Genomic DNA, 13,489 nt, shown 5'->3' with positions numbered 1-13,489 from the left:
AAAGATAGAAGAAAAGGACAATGAAATTCAACACCTATCTCTTCAACATGCAGATTTTAGAAGTGAACTCAATTTTGCAAATCAAGAGCTTATCAACTTAAGGACAGACAATGCAAGATTGCAAAACGACCACAGCACATAGCTAAAGTGGTATTAGGCTATGTAGATAAAGGTGAATCATCTCAGTAAGGATCTTAGAAGAACAAAAGGCCTACATGTAATCATTTGGAAAGATAGGCCATACATCAAAAAAATATTAGAGGAATGGAAAATTAAAATTCAATGTAAAATGCTATAGTTATAACAAAAAAGTTCATAGAGCAAGTGAATGCATTGAGAAAACCAAGTTTGAAGGAAAATGTTTCAATTACAACAAACATGGCCACAAATCTTTAGAATGCAAGACCAAGAAATGGAATCCAACAGAAAATATTGTGAAAAATATCCTTGGTCGGGATTATAACACATGATGTAGATGTCACTTATGTGGTGAGGATGGACATGTTGGAAAAAATTGCATAAGAACTCACATGAGGAGGAGAGACCCTACAAAGAGATGTTTTATATGCATAGAACTAGGATATCTATCTAGGAATTGTATGAACTAAGCTAAAGTTGATGATGAAAAGAAAAAAAATGTTGATAATATCAAATCTCAAATGAGGCAACAATGGATAAGGAAATCTCTAGAAAACGAAAGTCAAAGTCTCAAAAATGTTGATACCCAAATAAATGAGTTGGGTGATTCAACCATTTCAAACTTATTAGCCATAGACATAACTAGAATTATGTTTCTGAAGAAACAACTTATTTCAGTTCAAGTCTGCAAGAAAGAAGATCCAAATCTACATTTTAGATTCATTGGGTTCACCAGGTTCATGACCTTATCGAGAAAAGTTGGGTTATAAGACATTATCGAGAAAAGTCAAGTTTTTGGCCTAGCCGAGGTTGAAGATAGATGGCATATACAAAGTTTGAGACATAACTGAACAACTGAGCTTATGCTTACCGAGTTGAAGATTGAAGATATCTACCATCTACCAAGTTGAAGACTTAGGTGAGCATCTCATGTTTGTCAAGTTTAATAGGTTTTCACCAAGTTGTTATATGTACAATGAATTAATGGTTACTTGAAGATAGATTTATGCTTAAAAAGAAGAATCAGATGGTTTATTTTTCATATTTCAGAGTGAATAGAGAAAAGCATTCCAGAGTATGCAATTAATTTAGTCCAATTTTTTTAGAGTTTATTACTCCATCACTGATCGATATGAACTTCTTCCAACAGCAAGGTTAAGAAGGGTTTTGAGATGCTAATAAGAAATGTTGTACCTATAGGCCTAAAGTTCAAACTTTATCTAGTGATCACAAAATAATTGGGCCCAATTGGTGCACATTTTCAAATTCGTCTAAAGGTACTTTTAATCCATGATATTAGGTCATTTTACCACTATTCTATTCAAGAATTGGGAACTCTAGAAATGAATCATGCATATGAAGCACTATGCCTGGAGGGAAACCTAAAACCAAAGCATAACTACATGGAAACAAAGAGTTTAATCTACATTCTGAATATGATGAGCGATTTACAACTTAAATGGATTAGGTTTAACCTCATTCATGTTATGACATGCAATTATGGCTTAAGAAACTGATCCAAATCACAAATAAAATGATTCATATAGTTATCAGGCTTCCCATGCTAGATAGACCTAAAAAAATAAAAACCTTAGGATAGGTTCAGCTAGAAAAGAAGACTCTTTCTGAATGAGATGCCAGAGAAATGAATCTTAATGGTGTTACAGACATAGAGATCAAGTTTGGAATTCATGTGATTTCTCACAAGACATATAGTTCCATCCAACTAAATAGTGTCCCATGTGAAGCTGTGGGCTTAGCATTCAAGGTGGTCAAGAATGATCTATCATTTGATCTCGCTAAGTTACAACTAAGCTAGTTAAGAATGAACATGGAGAGCATCCAAGCACCCAAGTCTAATTTGTGTAAGTTTTGATAACTTCTTGTATGTTTATTCTTTTATTTTTAGAAGTTTTTCCCTTCAAGAGGCACTATAGTATAGAAGAAAGACAAACCTATTTTATATCAGATTAATGAGTTTATAGCTTAAATGGGAGATGATTTTGAGGGCATCATGGATGCATATTTTGAGACCTTGAAAGAAAGGATGTAGAGTAGGTTCATAATACCCAAAAAACTAGTTGATGATTATGAATTTTCGGCTAACAAGGTACATATCCAAATAGTTAGGCCAAGAGTGGCATGGGTAAATCCTCTTGGTTATGAGGTAAACATTGATGACATAAGAGTTATCATTAAGGCTCTTGTGAATGAGCCAGTGGATCCAAAGACACCATATTTTGTTACATATGAAGAGGTAAAAACCATGATTTCTTTTGAAATCAAAATATGTCATATTTTGAAGAGAGGATGAATGAAGGTTGAGAAGATCCAAAAGGAAAGAAAGAAATATGATTCCCCTCTTTTTCTCATATAAGGAAAGGGAGATGACACTGAAGAAGAAGAAGAAGGAGATAAGGAATGTGAAGAAGAAGAAGAGGAAGAAACAATAGAGGATCCTCCAAAGAAAATGGAGAAAGTAGCCATAACAAAAATAGCTACAAGATCCTCTCCTACATTCTTCATCAGTAGACCTATCAACACAAGGAAAAATCTCAAACTTTAAGATGAAGAAAAGGATGAATAAGAAGAGAAATAAGTAACTTTTTAGAAGTCTTCTCCTACCTTTGAAGAAATATTATGAAGACTCATAGAAGGAGGAGGTATGACATATTTCAAATCTCTTAAGTATGAAACTAGGAGTGAGGAAGAGCAAAAACATATTGAAGAAGCCTTAGTGGAAAACAATGACTAAATGGAAATATTCTACAAGTGAATTGAAAAGCCAAGTTCTAAATATCATACTAAAGGTACTTGTAGCTCTATGGATCCTATATCAATTTCCAAGGATATAACGTAACAAACCTTAAGGAAGGTTATACCAAATCTTTCAGACAAGTAAGTGATGGAAGCATTGACTAAGCATGAGAAAAAGGTAACTCCTAAGTTCAATGCATTCAAAATTTTGGCCAATGATATTGAATCTATTATGCAATCAAATACAAATGAATTAAAGCACATCTATGGATTGCATGTTGTAAATCCCACTGAGGAATTTGTGCAAGTTGATGATGATGAAGAGGTATAGGATGATCAGATGTTTAGTGAGGGTCTACCTATGATTCAGCATATCCAAGATTTTGATTCTAAAATAATTACAATAGAGGTAATGGCCTCCATTCCTAATTCTCCAAGAAAAGCATTGATTATGTCTAGTTCAGAGAAGGCTTCTACTAATTCACAAATAATTGAGTTAAATATTATTCTACCAAGCACTCAATTGACTATTGGAGCTATACTACTAAATGCAATAACGAGTGTTGTTACTACCACTTCATCTACCAAGCAGTAGGCTCCACTCTTCATAACTCTAGGCAAGACTGAGTCACATCAAGGTATTGTAAATACTCTTGCTATTGTTGTTGTTTCTCAAATCAGTCATATTGTTTTTGCTACTAGTGTTTCAAGAGTAAGTGTAATGATAGCTGAGGTTAAGCCTCAACCAAGCACTAAGAATTTGAGTAAAGGAAAGGAAATTTCCTTCCCTTGTTCCAAAGGAAAAAGGTAAAGAGGTAGAAGCCTCCATTGATGAAATTGACCTCTAGATGAGGATATAATTATTCCAAATTGGTATACCTCTAATCTCACTCCTGGAGAGATAGACAGCCTTGGAGAGCTTTGGAAGAAAAGGGTAACACAAGAAAAGCTAAGAGTATAAAGAAAGAAGAGGAATAAAGTACTAGAAGGCATAAAATGTATATTTATTGATGAACTTACTATTCAAATTGAGGAAAAGAAACCTATATTAGACCAACTCATTAACATAGTTCACAAATTTAATGAAGATCTAAGTAGCCAAGAAAAACTACTATAGAGGATAGAAAGAAAGTTTGATAACAAAGTTTTGGAGAAAGTGGCACAAAAGATTACCATTGATCAAGTAGAATTGTCCACTATTCTTGTTACTATTAAAATTTCTATAAACAATGTTGTTTCCTTATTTTAAAATTAAGTGATATTGAAAATTTTACAAAGGAAATAAATGACAAGTTGTCTAAGATAGGTATTGATCTAAAGGCAGGTACACATCAGTTGTCACTTGACTCAAGCACTAGCATTGCACATTTTATCAAGATAAGACAAGTAGGCAAAATTGTTGAGAGAAGAAGTCAGAATCTTGGCTACATGGGTAGATATTCAAATTTTGATAATTCTCAACATGGATATAATGCAGAAACCTATTGTTCATGCTAAAACAGTAATCCATGATAGCAAATTTTCTATTGCTGATCATATGATGGTATTATGAGATGAAGTACAAATAGCTTTGCACACTTTCAAATATTTGCAAGATAATTTGGACAAAACAATGTCCATAATCTTGAATGTACATAGTGATTTCCTTTCACATTTTGGTGTTACCTTGTAAATATACATTTTTGGCATTTGTTCCCAAAAAGGGGGAAATAGTTATATCATACCTCCTCTACAATACATATATATATATATATATATATATATATATATATATATATATATATATATATATAGAAGGGAGAATACAAAGAAGGAATATATCTATAAATGGGGAAATATAAGTACAAAAAAGCTACAAATACAATTTTGAAAAATAAGCAATAGATTCAGTATCAGCCAAGTATCAACACATTAGTCAAAATTGAGATTTAGACCCAAGCACATTGATAGGGGGAGTTTTGACTTATATTTTTCAAGTATTCAAAATTTTGGTATGATAAGTGTTTTTGTCACTAATGCCAAAGGGGTAGATTATTGATCTTATGATCAAATCATTTGTCAATTAGTGCCAAAAAATTTGATCATTTTGGTGGTTACATTGCTACTGAGCTTCATAGAGTCTATTGTGTTGTAATGTGGAGCCTAATCAGATTTAGAGGTTTATTCAGCATGATTTTCTCTCCATAATATTTCTACGAGGGTTTGCGGGTAGTGTACCCAAGATGGGGTCAAGAGGCAGTGCCCCTACAGGGTCCTGGAGTAGTGCCCCAAGTGTGCTCCTTATTGTAGTACAGGGTGAGATTGAGGGGCAATGCCTCCATGGGGATTTCAAGGGCAGCACCCTCGAAGCCAAAAAATGATATTATATTGCAAAAGACATCTATTATTATTTTCTTATTGGATGACTTATTTGTGGCCTAATTATGTAAGTGAAAAATGCTTCTATAAAAAGGCTTTGGGTTAGGGATTTCATAATGTAATGGTGATATTGTAGCTTCTTGCAATGTTATTAAGATGTAAGGGATTACCGATTATAATTAGATTGTTATCACTAGATAATAATAATAATATTGGACTTGCTATTGGTGGACATAGCCTAGGGATTGGGTGAACTACTTCACATCTTGGTGTCTTCTATTTTCTTATCTATAATCTATTATTTTCTAACATTGGTTATATTTGCATGTAACTATTATTTTTGTTTAAGGTTAATCTTAACAAGCGATATTAGAGCCACATGGTTGTCAAAATTTTTAGCTAGACCACTATCAATTTTTTTAGTGATTCTCTGTAGGAAGGTCTCATAGTTGAGTGGTATTACAACATTTGAGTGGAAGCAATGGAAGACAAGGGTAAGTTGAGCACTAACAAGTTTAATGGATATAAATTTTACTTATGGAAGATGCAAATGGAGGACTACCTTATCAAAATGATTTATGAAAGCCATTGGAAGGAAAAACTAAAAACTTGGGAAATATGAAAAATGAGGAATGGGAGATTTTGGATAGAAAGGCACTTGGAAGTATTTGGTTATGATTGGCACCATCTATGACATTTAACATTAAAAAGGTGAAAGTGATGGAACAGTTGATGGAAAACTTAGTGAAATTATGTGGAAACCCTCTACTTCAAATAGGGTATTTCTAATGAAGCATTTATTTAATATGAAAATGACAGAAGGTGCATCTATTGTAGATCATTTAAATGAGTTTAATACTGTTACTCGTCAGTTATCTTCTATGGGTTTTAATTTTGATGAAGAAATTAGGGCTCTCTTTATTTTGTGTTCTTTGCCTAAAAGCTAGAATGGCTTGGTAATAGCTATGGATAATTATATTTTTGAATCTAATCCCCTAAAATATGATGATGTGATTGATGTTATTTTGAGTGAGTAAACTTGTAGTAAAACCTCAGGTGGATTTACATTAGGAAGTTCTTTGAACACACAAAGCAAAGATATAATGACTATGAGAGGAAATAATTTTAGAAATTGTGAGAAACCAAGAGGAAAGTCAAAGGGGAAGAGATCCCAATCCCGAGGACAGAAAGATTGATGGTACTATGGGAAACTAGGGCATAAGAAGAAGGATTGTTGGACTCAAAAGAACAATGGAAGAGATAAAGTAGAAGGGAACAAGGAGGAAAATGTGGTATGTAACAAATTCAAAAAGGATGTTTTTCTTCTTTCTTTAGAAAGTATTGATGATTCATAGGTTTTAGATTCTAGTGCTTCATTTCATGCTACACTTCATAGAGGTTATTTCATTCACTTGGAATGCCACATAGCTAAAAGAATTACAAATGACTATTTAGTCAACCTTAATCCAAAGGATTTACACTAGACTAATACAATTTTTAGAGAGTAATTGTAGAGCTTTGATTAGATACAACTTACAACTTCTCTTGTAGATTAAAAATCTTTGTTCAATCCTCAATTCTACTGGTCTTCATACTTTGCAACTTTGATAGCTTGTTCACCCTTCAAGCATTCATCTGCTTAAGCCTTCTTTTTTAACATGTCATTTTAGATTCTCCTCTTAGGTCACTTGATGAAGCAAAACCCTTAACTCCTTCTCTTCCTTAGGTTCTCGTGCATGACAACTTTTCTTCATGAGTAGATATTCCTATAAATAGGAAATTAGGATATTTCCCTTCTCATTTTCCATCATCAAAATTAGGGTTTGGATGGATTAGGTATGATACAATGTATCTACCCCACATCTTGTATCTCGCCTAGAAACTTCTTTAGAATTCACTTTGAATTCACATGAAAAATGGTTTAAATCAAATTTTGTGTCACCATCTCATCAACCTTATCTTCCTTCTAGTTCACAAGTTTCAAGAAAAAACTTGTCACCTTCAATTTAGTGAATCTTTTATCTTTAAAATAATGCAGTAGCTCAACATTATCGACCTTCTGATGCTCGGTATATATTGCATTGCTTCACATCCATTGCAAATTCACTTGACATCAACTAATGTTTATTGATGCTCATCATCAACTAAACTTTACTCGACATTAACTATCTTGCTCAACATCCACTAGAATTTTCTTTTACTTGACTCCAATTGACTTTTTGCTTGGGTTTCACTAACTTTGCTCGGCACCTATCGTCCACTCAATCATGATTGCAGATAAACTTCATGTAACTTGTTCTTCTAAACTTTCTTAGTGTAGCCAAAATTTGTAGCCTTAAGTAGATTATCAATATATCATGTCATCATTATCTTAACTGATCCATGTACTTCATTACATAATCATAACTCAACCTTTCCTCTATATTCTTTTGTTACATCTTATTGATCAAATCCTTTTCATCAATCAACTAAGTGATATTACTTGAATTGTATATTAAGAAAATCTCTTAGCAATAAATAGAAAGTTTGACATTAGTGACAAAACAATGTTTAAAACACATAGCCTTCTTCAACAATCTCCCTCTTTCAATAATCTCTCACAACAATGATCTTTTCAACCAGATCTCAACAAAATTCCTCTTTGCCATTGATGTCAAGCCAAATTGATTAACCAAGTCAATCAAATGATGATCATCTTGTTCAACCAAACTAATTAGGATAGAATAGTAAGACAGTACTAAAAAGAAAATAATTCCTTATATTGAAATCTCTCCCTTTATCAGCAACCTCCATGTTCTCATTATGTTACATAACTCCTTCTTATGACTCCCTCTGAGTTCCTTCTTGTATCTCCCTCTTAGTGGGTAGATTAGGACTTCTCCCTCTTTCTTACAACATCAACTATTTTCTATCTTTATCATCATATATGTGTGTTTTCTGATGTTGTTGATTAGTAACACTCTTCATCTATACTTCCGACTTGATATTGTTTGATCAGTAATATATCCCTTAGTATTTATACTAGTTTGTTCATTAGAATATCTCCCTTTATGATTATGCATTCTGGCTTTGATCTATCTCCCTTTTGATCAATAAATATCTCTCTCTGTTTTGGCTCTTGATCAATATCTCCCTATTTGTTCTAACTCTTGATGAGTAGAATATCTCCCTCTTTGAAAACAATGCCAAAGGCATATCATCTTAACATCTTAAACATATAGATATAGGCTTTTGCAATTTTTTCAATTTCTCCCTCTGTCACCTTGCTTGTGATTGATTTGAAGTTTTAGCTCTATGATTACTTTAGGCAGCTTCTAAAGTAAGATCCTCTACATCAATGTGTAATATATGGATATCAGCTTGTTTGATGTAGGGCACTTATCTTGTTACTTAGATAGGGGTATCACCCCTATTTTACCTCTTGGATACTCATGAGTATTCTTAGGTAATAGTTTTGTGAGGATATCATCAACTTTCTCCTTTGTGTTGATATATTTCATCTTCACCTCTTTATCTTGAACTAACTTTCTCAAGTAATGATACTTGATTTCAATGTGCTTTGTCCTTGTGTGCATCACTAGATTCTTTAGTATATTGATAACACTAGTATTATCACAATAAATTATCACTAGTTTTGTGATTTCTTCCTTCATTTCTTTGAGTAGCTATTTGATACATACAATGTTTGTGCAATTTATAGTTGCAACAACATATTTAACTTCAGTAGTAGATTGTGAAATACAACTATATTTCTTGCTAGTCCATGTAACTAGTCTCTTGCCTAAGAAAAATGCTCCTTCATTGGTGTTCTTTCTATCATCAATGTTTCTAGCCCAATCTACATCAATGTAGGCTCTCAATTTGAACTTTTCATTCTTCTTGTAGTATAGACCAAACTCTTTTGTTCCTTTCTGATATCTCATTATTCTCTTCACAACAATTAAATGATTCTCCCTAGGATTAGCAGATAGCCTTGCAACTATCCCCATAGATAATGTAATATTATGTCTACTATGTACTACATATTATAATTTACCAATCATAGACTTGTATAATGTTTGATTCACCTCAACAGAATCATCATTCTTTGACAACTTGTGTCTTGTCACCATAGGTGTACTTATTGGTTTGGAACCCTCTTATCTAGAGGTTTTCAATATTTCCTTGACATACTTTGACTAAGTGATGTACATACCATACTTCATCTAATATACTTACAAACCCACAAAAAAATTGATTTCTCCAACCATAGACATTTCAAATTCTTGCTTCATATGATTTGTAAATTCCATAGATAAAACATCTTGACCTCCAAATATGATATCATTAGTTCTTTCAAATACAATCTTTACAAGATAATTATGAAGCTTGTCATACCATGCTCTAGGTGCTTATTTCAAACCATATAGAGCTTTGTATAGTCACCATACCATGTTCTTATTATTATCATCAACAAAACCTTCTAGTTGTTCTATGTAAACTTCTTCTTCTAGTATGCAATTTAGAAATTCAGATTTAACATCCATTTGATAAACTTTGAAACCTTTGTATGCAGCATAAGCAAGTAGAATTCTTACTCCTTCCAATCTACAAACAAGGGTAAATGTCTCCCCATAGTCAATTCCTTCTTCTTCTGCATAACCTTTGCAGACTAATATTTCTTTATGTCTTGTGACTTCACCATTCTCATCCAACTTGTTTTTGAATACCCACTTGGTGCCAATCACATTCTTGTCTTCAAGTTTAGGAACTAGACTCTATATTTTGTTCATCTCTATTTGTTCAATCTCTTCTTCCATGGGTTTGTACCAATCAACATCTTCTATTGCATCTTTCACTGTTTTGGGTTCCTTCATTCTCAACAAACATGATTCATTTCTCAATTTGTTTCTTTTCATTGGCCTAACATCTTTATCTCCAATGATTTGAGTAGCAAGATGATGTCTTTTGACATACTTAGAATATTTTGGTTCAAATCTTATTTCTTCATTTTGTCTCTCAACTTTAGAATCACTATGTATATCTCTATCAAATATCTCATCATCTCTTCCATTTATACTAATGTTAGAATCAGCATGTGCATCTTCTTCATTTTGTAACTCGACATTTGAATGTAGCTCGATTCCTGAATGCAACTTGGAATTCATAGGATGTGACTCGGTAGTAACTGAAACATGTTGTTGATTTGTAACTTGATTTGTAGGATCTTCTTCATGAGGAATTCCTTCATAAAAATATACAAATGATTTGTATTCTTCTTTCTTTTTCATGGGTTAAGCCTCATCTACTTTTGTAAATTCATCAAAATTCACATTTGCACTTTCCACAATTTTGTTAGTATTAGTATCCAAACACTTATAAGCTTTATTTCTTGTGGAGTACCCTAGGAATATACTTTCTTCACTTTTTGCATCAAACTTTCCATTCCTAGAATCTTTATGAATGTAACATTTACTTCTAAATACCTTCAAGTATTTTACATTGCGTGGATATCCATACCATAGTTGAAAAGGTCTTGAATGAGTACCTTTCTTGATTTATACATGGTTCAAGGTATATATAGTAGTACTTATAACTTCTCTCTAGTATTTCAGAAAAACATTCTTCTCCATCATGAGTGTTCTAGCACAATCCATTATAGACCTATTTCTCCTTTTCGCTATTCCATTTTGTGGAGGGGTCCTAGGGTCAAATGTCTATCTTTTGACTCCTCTATCATTACAGAACATCTCAAATTCATTTGATATCAATTCTCCTCCTCTATTTAATCTCAAACATTTTAGACTTTTACCTATTTTTTTCTCAACTCTTCCAAAGTACCACTTAAACATTTGAAAAGCATCAAATTTCTATTTCAAAAACATAACTGCCATCATCCTAGAATAATTGTCAACAAACAACATTATGTACTTATCTCCCTTGTAGCTTTTCAATTCAATTGGTCCACATAAGTCAGTATGAATAATCTCTAGTATTTCTTTAGAGGTATAAGCTTTACTCTTAAAGCTTTACTTTGTCATTTTGCCTAGCTAACATTTTTTGCACACTACATTATCAGGCTTCTTCAACTTAGGCAAACCTCTAAAATTCTTCATGTTACTGATACTAATGAAGTTAAAAAAGTTAACATGACATAAACTTTTGTGCCAAAGCCATACATCATCAAATTTTATAGCAAGACAAGTAGCATCTTCAATATCAATATAGATTAGATTACTTCTAGTTTGATCATCTTTTCCAATCAGTTCCCCATTTGTGTCCTATATCTTATCAATCTTGTTTTCAAATTCAACCTTGCATCCTAAATTGTTTAATTGTGACATACTCAACAAGTTATAGTTTAGTCCTTCAACATAGTAAGCACTGTCACATGAAATCTTATTTGTGATTTTAATAAAAACTTTTACTTTTATCAAACATGGCGCATCATTGCCAAATCTTACACTATTTTCATTATAAAAATTTAAGGTAATTAACTTACATTTGTCTCCAATCATGTGATGTAAGAATTCACTATCAATGATCCATCTATCAGTTTTGTTTACGCAAGTCAAAAGTACAATTGCCTCATCTTCATTAGATTCATCCTTCATTACAACATACACCAGTTCTTCATCATGCTCATTAGAGTCATCCCTTGTTTCCTCTTTAGCAATGTAGCATGACTTCTTGCCTTTGTCTTTGTAGTCTTTGTTGTCATCTTTTCTTCTGATCTTGTACTTGTCACCACTTTTGTAGTTTTTCTTCTATGTACATCTTGTAGCAATATGACCAACCTCTTTACAATTGAAATAAATGATGGGTAACTTACCATTGAACTTTCCTTTTTCACTGTAGAATCTTTTTACTAGTAGTGCTTCTAGTTGTTCAAACTCACTCACATTCTCACTCTCTCCCATTCTCATATCATCAAAGTTACCTTTGAGACTCTTAGATTTGGCTCTTTGTACATTTTTTTCTCATCCATAGATGGAACCTAGGGCATTCTACATTTTCTTTGCACTATCAAGACCTTTGATATCATCAAATTCAGCATAGCTTAGGGTAGAGGAAATCTCCAACATTGCCCAATTGTGTTCTTTCTTCTTCTTTATATCTTTAGTAGTTAGGACTCCAACTAGATCAACATGTTTACTAAAATGGTTGACTATGTATGATCTCCAAGTCCTTTGAGGTGTAGCTTCATCAAAATTTTCCATGCACACTATTAAATGTGATCGGTTAAGGGATTTTAATCACCCTATTAGAAGTAAGCCTTGTTAGAGGACTTTAGGCCGTTCACTTGGAATGCCACCTAGTTAAAGGATTTACAAATGACTACTATGTCAACCCTAATCCAAAGGATTTTTCCTAGAATGATACAATTTTTAGAGAGTAATAGTGAAGCTTTGATCTGATACAACTTACAACTTCTCTTGTAGATCACAAATCTCTATTCAGTCTTGAATTCTACTTGGAATTTATTATGTTTAGCTCTGATAGTTTGTTCACCCTTCAAGAATTCATCTCCTTAAGTCTTCTTGCTTAATATGACATTGTAGATTCTCCTCTTACGCCACTTGATTAAGAAAAACCCCTAACTCCTCTTCCTTAGGTTCTCATGCATGAAAACTTTGCTTCATGACTAGACATTCCTATAAATAAGACATTAGGATATTTTTCCACTGATTTTCCATCGTCAAAATTAGGGTTTAGATGAATTAGGTAGGATACAATATATCTACCCTATATCTTATATCCCTTCTAGAAACTTCTCTAGAATTCACTTTGAATTCTCTTGAAAAATGGTTTACATCAAATTATGTGCCACCAACTCATCAACCTTATTTTCTTCCTGGTCCACAAGTTTCAACAAAACAAACTTGTTGGCTTAGATTTAGTGAATCTTTGATCTTTAACATAATGTAGTAGCCGTGAATTATCAACCCTCTAATGCTTGGCACATATTACATTGCTCCACATCCACTATAAATTCATTTAGCATCAACTACAGTTTACTAATGCTTTGTATCAACTAAACTTTACTTGGCATCAACTGTCTTGCTTGACATCCACCAAAATTTTCTTTTACTCATCTCCATCTAACTTTCTACTTAGCTTGCATTGACTTTTCTTGGAACCTACTATCCACTTGGTCAATCTTGACGGAAAACCTTTGTGTAACTTTTTCTTCTAAACTTTCTTAGTGTAGCCAACAATTGTAACTTTAAGTAGATTACCGATATATCATGTCATT

This window comes from Cupressus sempervirens, chromosome 8 (assembly GCF_028749045.1).
Source record: "Cupressus sempervirens isolate cs-2001-9-10 chromosome 8, ASM2874904v1, whole genome shotgun sequence".
Taxonomy (NCBI): Eukaryota; Viridiplantae; Streptophyta; class Pinopsida; order Cupressales; family Cupressaceae; genus Cupressus; species Cupressus sempervirens.
The sequence above is the reverse complement of the archived record's forward strand: the minus strand, read 5'-3'. Positions refer to the sequence as shown.